The sequence below is a fragment of the Ostrea edulis genome, chromosome 5 (genome assembly GCF_947568905.1).
Source record: "Ostrea edulis chromosome 5, xbOstEdul1.1, whole genome shotgun sequence".
NCBI lineage: Eukaryota > Metazoa > Mollusca > Bivalvia > Ostreida > Ostreidae > Ostrea > Ostrea edulis.
The window spans coordinates 39780997-39787909 of record NC_079168.1 but is presented as its reverse complement, the minus strand read 5'-3'; the positions used below and the strand labels follow the sequence as shown (position 1 = coordinate 39787909).

General features: G+C 35.3%; 1 pseudogene; it reads right to left on the bottom strand.

Annotated features, from left to right (window-relative positions):
• Positions 1-831: 831 nt before the first annotated feature.
• Positions 832-1627, bottom strand: LOC125651179 (uncharacterized; annotated as a pseudogene).
• Between the last annotated feature and the right edge of the window lie 5286 nt (positions 1628-6913).

Here is a 6913-nt window from a genome sequence, read left to right as displayed (position 1 = left end):
ATTCTTTCGAAGCATCGTCCTTGGCTGTGATAATAAAAGGAGCGACCTCCCCCTGAAGGCGTTGTTTAAGATTTATTCCTACAAAGTGATAAAAAATAATCAAACCTGACCTGAAGTGAAATTAACCTGAGTTTCTGATTGCTAGCATTAAATAATCCGATACTCGCTCTTCCGGCAGATGTTACATTTTCCCCCTGAAAAGTTATGTGATCCTGTGCAAAAAAGATGCAAAACAACCATCTTTATGCAATAAAGACCAAAATGGTGCCGACTTCCATTCTGGAACAACAAGAGTACCATTTGCTTTCTCTGAAATAAATTTGTTAATTGTCTTAGAAACAAGTCGAGGTGTTGGTACCCACCAGTTAGTTTCCACCGACCATAGCTGTGCAAAACAGTTGACCGCTTCCCAACCATTTTTACAACAGTGATCTACGACTGGCTCTATTGAAATGACTATCAGTTTAAAACTATGTGGAGCTGAAGGCTCGTGTTTATACCATTGGAAAGGTATTGAATTGAGCTATTGAAGAATGTCATCATCCACGGAATCGTGCATTTGGCGTTATCACGCTGTGGTACAATACACATTACATATCGAACAGCCCTCGTAGATGATCATGTACATGTATACATAATACATACAAACACTAATTCACAATTAATGACATTCTTAACTACTTAACATCTTTCATAAATTAAGAACAAGCACTAAAAAGAATTAATACAAAATTTCATACATAAAACACTATACAGTATTAGTGTTGGTGAGGAGAAATTAGCACCGTTAATGGGCACTATTACAAAACACTGGGGCAGTTGTGGTCTTTTTCACTCAGTTGATGGTCCATACAAGGCAAAGCAAGCTCGGAGAAGTTGGGTTGTAAATAGCTCACCATTGTTGTAGTTCTCCCATGCATGGAATAACTTCCCGTTAAGTCTGTTTGTGCGCTTTTGATGAATCCTCTCCATCTTTCCCTCTGAAAGAAGCCGGGCAACCAATGGAATGTTCTGTGCTTTCCTGGTACAACTCAATTAACAGCAGATGAAACAACACTTCCCCGGCACGGTTTACTCTGTTTAGCCTGTTGTGCCATCCTTCCAAATCGTTATTGGTGCGCACTGACAAAAACGGACCAGTTCCGAACTGGGAAGACGGGGTTACGCATCCATTGCCGCCAAACATAATTCATTAAAGAGTCCAGTTGGTCAGTGCTGACTCTCCTGTTTAGATGATGGAAAGTTTCCTCAATTTGCTCCGGAGGAAGGAAGGGTAGTGCCAACACTTGTCTTATAAAGGTAAAGACATACATGTATCCTCGTTCGTTGTCTGCCCTCTGGAATAAACAGCAAAGATACATTAGTGAGGATTTATTATATTAACTTCAATATTTTCTATAGTGACAAATGAAAATTTATAAAATTTGGCTATTTCAAGAATAGAATGGGGGGATTTACCTGCAAACCAAATTCCTGGACATTGGTCCTGGATGGCCCTCCACACGGCGGCTTCGAAATCAACCACAAATGTTTGCAGTTTGATGTGGTCTGGGAGGAGACGGTGAACTGTCTTCAGAACCTGAAAAATTATTAGTAGAATTTTAACTGTTCGGAATAATTGCAACATTTACATGTTTTATAAGATCATTGGCGGATTTAAAGGGGGGGGGGGGGGCGTAATCCCAAATTTTAGGTAAATGATGGTCTCTTGATTAGGAAAAAATAAACAACGATAAAGGAGGCAATAGTTGTTTCCTTTCTCAGTTAAACGAATGGCAATATCTTTGATTTATTGTTATTTTTGGGGACAACATTTATTTCATTCAAAAACCTTCAAACTCTGCGTAATTTTATTAATTTCACCTCATTTGAAATGACAGAAGTATATATTTAAACTTGTTCAACTTTTTTCAAAAAAAAAAATAAATAAATAAATAAAAAAAAACTTAACGTAATTTAGCAAAATTTTTGACTAAGGCGTTATTATCATTGGTCTATAATTGAGCTGCTGGGGTAAACCCTTATTCCTCTAAAAATTGAAATTTTTGTTTGTTTTTCTCAGCTAATGTGTGTATTAATGACGTCGACGTCTATATCAACTATTTATAATATTTGATACAATATAATTATTTTTCTATAAAGCTAACCACCTTTTCAAAAGAAATTAAAATATGTTTACCCAATTTACATGTAAATTGCATATAGTTAGGATTCTAATTATGCACGAAAAATGAAAAGTACTGTCGCCAGAGCATATATTTCAATTACTAATGAGTTCTGTACTGAATATAGAGTAGGCGTTTTAAACCCTATGGCTAATTACTTAATGGCACGCTAACAATGTTTGTGTATTAATGATTTTTAATATATAGTGTGTGTGTATACACCTTTATGTATTGGTGTGTATGTTTATGTGTTATTTAGCTTGAACATCAGCTCCAATCGTTTACTTGAAATATAACCATAAGAGGTGCAGTGACTCATCCTTCCTTCTTGTCCAATGTAAGTTTTGTCCTGTTTCAATTCATGTTAATTCTGTCTTTTGGTGTTTCCCCCCTTATGTATGTGACATCTCCTTATGCCCTGTTGGAGCTCTGAATTAGAATAAATCTATTGTATTCTATGGCACCCTAGAACTTGTAATAGTAAGAGACATAATTTCTATACTTAGTCTAGGTTTTAACAGAATTATGTATTTATTGTGTGAATTTCTTCCATTTCTCCAGGCACACCTTTCTTGCTATAGTAAAGAATACAGAGTATAATCCTAGATAAACGTACTATCCTAGTTCAGAATAAACAGCAACACATAGTTTCTGAATGATGGCCATTCAAAGTAACATTTACTCAGAAGGTTTGCTTTAAATCCATAGAATACTGAAAAGGAATGTGCAAGATGTGGCTCACTATAAAGACATCATAAATACATCTATAAATAAGCTGTCTAGAATACTTGGGGTACAACACTGCCAGTCTAATGGACTTGGCACAGGCACCGTCCCTGGATACCCTCTGTGTTCATGACAACATTTTATAATATTGTTTTACTTTACTACCCATAAAGCACACTTGTTGTACAGCACATTTTCAATCAGTATTATGATGAGCCAATTCAAGACTAATATCAATTATAGAAACTCTTTAACATGTGTATATGGTATACATGTGTATATTGTATCATGTAGTTATAATGTTCAATTGTTAAAATCGTATATCCCCCCGAGGGCCCTTGATTGGTGAATAAATAAAGATATTGAAATATTTATTCTGTGTCACTGTGATTGTGCAGTAAGTCATTGTTGAACAGGTACGTATAAAAGAGTACAGGCTGTTGAGATCTCTATAAAGAATTGTGTATATACCAGTAGTGTGTCATTGTGATGCACTTTTCTCTATATACTTGCTACACATGTAGAGTCCTGGAGTATTGAGATTCGAGTACCACATTACTGAAAATAGGGGGGGGGGGGGGGGGGGGGGTAGTGTCCCCTTGGCACTGCACCGAGCCTCCCTCTCACTATTTAAACGTTGCAAAATATTTGTACTAGCATCTTTAATGGTTTTATCCATAAATAAACATTATGTGTGTTCGTGATACATCAAGAAATTATATACTTATCAATAGGCGTTGGTGTAAATTTATTCTCAGGAACTTTACGAGTGTTGTATTGATTGATTGAATATTGTTTTACGTCCCGCTCGAGAATATTTCACTCATATGGAGACGTCACTACTGCCGGTGAAGGGCTGCAAAATTTAGGCCTATGCTCGGCGCTTATGGCCATTGAGCAGGGAGGGTTCTTTATCGTGCCACACCTGCTGCGACACGGGACCTCGGTTTTTGTGGTCTCATCCGAAGGACCGCCCCATTTAGTCGCTCCTTACAGGGCCGTAAATTAACCTTCAATTTGGAGGAGGCAGGAAATTAGGCGGGGGTCTGGGGGTCGCCCAGGCCCCCAGACGCTGAGCACATTTTGTGCACACTGAACACGTTTCGTGCAAAATCCTTGATTCTAGGGCCTTCTAAGATGTTACTTGACTAACTCATTCTAAAAGAAAGATTTGGAATGCTTTTTAAGGGAGGTATCATGTTCTTAGTTATTGGAAACAACATAAATTCTAATGAACTTTAAATTTTAATTTTTTTGGCTCAAAAGTTGGAGGAGGCAGCTGCCTCCTCCGCCTCCATGTAATTTACGGCCCTGCCTTACGACAAGCAAGGGGGTACTGAGGACCTATTTTAACCCGGATCCCCACGGGATACGAGTATTGATCGTTGATTAATTGATGTTTTCCGCCACACTCGACAATTTTTCAGTTACCTGGTGGCGCCCAGTTTTTATTGGTGGAGGAGAGAACCCAGATACAATATACCTGGGAAGAGACGTCTCCACCGACCTTCCGAAAGTAAACTGGGAAACTCTTTCACTTACCGGGCGGGATTCAAACCTGTGCCGGCAGAGATGAGAGGCCGTGTGATTTTGAGCGCAATGCTCTAACCACTCGTCCACGGAGGCCCCTTGTTGTGCGTTGTAATATACACGTGTAAAGCAAATCGTTTTCTGTGTGTAATACGTACTGATACTGCGACACATGTCGATTGGTCTTTTGTTTACAAGAACTGAACAAATTCGAGCTGGACATTTGTTGTCAATATTTGGCGCATGCGTAATAGGCTAGTCCTAAAGTTACGAATAGTAAGATTCAAAGGACTCTATGATCAAGTGGCGCTATTTGTCATGTGATCAAAACATAGGGACCAGGCTAAAACCATGAAAAACACCTAATGAGACTATCACATTCAACTAAGTTTATCACAATATTTTTTCAATAGAGGAACGTGATTACATAAAAACTATTATTTTACAATAATGTTATATTCTGAATTATGATTGATTTCATTGTTTTATTATTGGTTTTGATTTTTCAAAATTGTTGAACATAAATGATGTTTGTGTTGTTTTGTTAATATGCACATTGAAAACTCTCATTTTACTAATGATCCACTTCACTTATTGATAATGGATTTAAAAATCATATTCACACTAGTTTAATGATGAATCTTCACACTTCACACACTGCAATGTAGTGTACCGCCTTAATCACTAGCATTGATAAGAACAATGAGTTTGATATCTAGGTATAAAAATACTACCATAAATCATACAGATTGAAACTACAACTTTGATAAATTAAGGACGTTCATATTTGTTTAAACTATTTGAAATAAACATGTAACACTAGTGCTGTAATGGGATATTAAATTATTTACAACATTAATTTAACACAGAGTTCTACAGCACGGTCTTGACAGGAAGTCAAGGTTGAGGTTAATTTATGATATACGGTTTGAAATGTCACACAGCTCTGCACAGAACGTTTATTTTCAATAATTATCAGAATGAAAGATGATTTTGATGACAGTCTAAAAACGTTAAGAAGTAAAGCACAAAATTAAAGCTGCACTTTGTGAATTTGTAGATGCATAATTCTTTTTTTCTCCATTATAAGACAATATTATGAGCATTACATGTATCTGATATTTGCTTAGATATAGCTGCTGCAGTGGTTAGATAGAGCTAAAAACGAATTTTTTGGGGGGGTTAACTAATGGATATGCAGGCTTTGATATAAAATAAGAAGAGGATGGACAGATTCAATGTAATAATTGTAATTAGTTCTGTTTTACTGTTACTTTATCACAAAACCAGAAGAAAAAAATCACAATTTTGAAAAGTCAGACAGACAATTTTGTATACTTTATTTAGTTTAGTCACAATCATAAAATGAGTTACTAATTAAAATTTTCTGTTGTATCAAACATACCCTATTTGCAAATGTTGGACTGCTCCATTGTATCTGTATAATGGAATTTCCAACTTCAGCAAAAGTTTTCATCACCATCCTTTAATATGGTGATAGATATTCCCTTCAATCTAATTAAAATTAGATCTTCTATCCGCTCCCCAGTTTTCGATACACGCGACGTATCGAAAACTGGGGAGCGGATGGAAGATCTAATTTTAATTAGATTGATATTCCCTTTATCCTGACAGGACAGGCCTTCATAACATGGGAACTTGTCACTTTTACAATGAGTATTGAAACTTAATTATGAAATCAAGGAAGAAATATTTATAATACATCATATCCGTTTTAATCTACATTGTTCACTCTACGTAAAGTATAGATAAATGAACACTAAAATACAAATTTAAAATCCTTAGTTTATTGGCTATTATCATTATGCTAGCAAACATTTCACTGTGTTTATTTTGATTTTTTAAAAATGTCATTTATCATGTTTTGGAAATTAAACAAGTAACACTAAATGCGTGGTATCTGCACATTGAAAACATTAAGACCACATGCTCTGAATGTGCGCTGCTCTTAAAATCGAATTCATTATAATGACAACACAATTGTAACACTTTTATAATATGTAAATTGATATATCAAATTGAATTCTATTGAATACAAAAAGTATTAATAAATCAATCAGTATACTTTTTGGTGTACTAGTACATAAGTTAGGAAGGGAAAAGCAAATAATTTTGTCAATAAACTAATCAATCAGATTGGTAGTAGTTCATGTTTATTCTAATGTACATATATCATTTTATTTCTACAACTTTGAAAAACTAAAACCAATAATAAATCAATGAAATCAATCATAATTCTGAAGACGAAAAAACCAATATGCCAATTGTTTCATTAGTTGTGCAATCTGTTTTGGTGTGTATTAGTACATACAAATATGAAGGGAAAAGAAAATGATTTATTCAATAAACTGATCAATATATTTTCAATAAAATCAATCACATTGGTAGTTACAATTATTTTAAAATACCTATTTACAAACCAACAGAAACATATCATCTATCTGAGGCCAGACCAACTTTTGAGGCCAGGC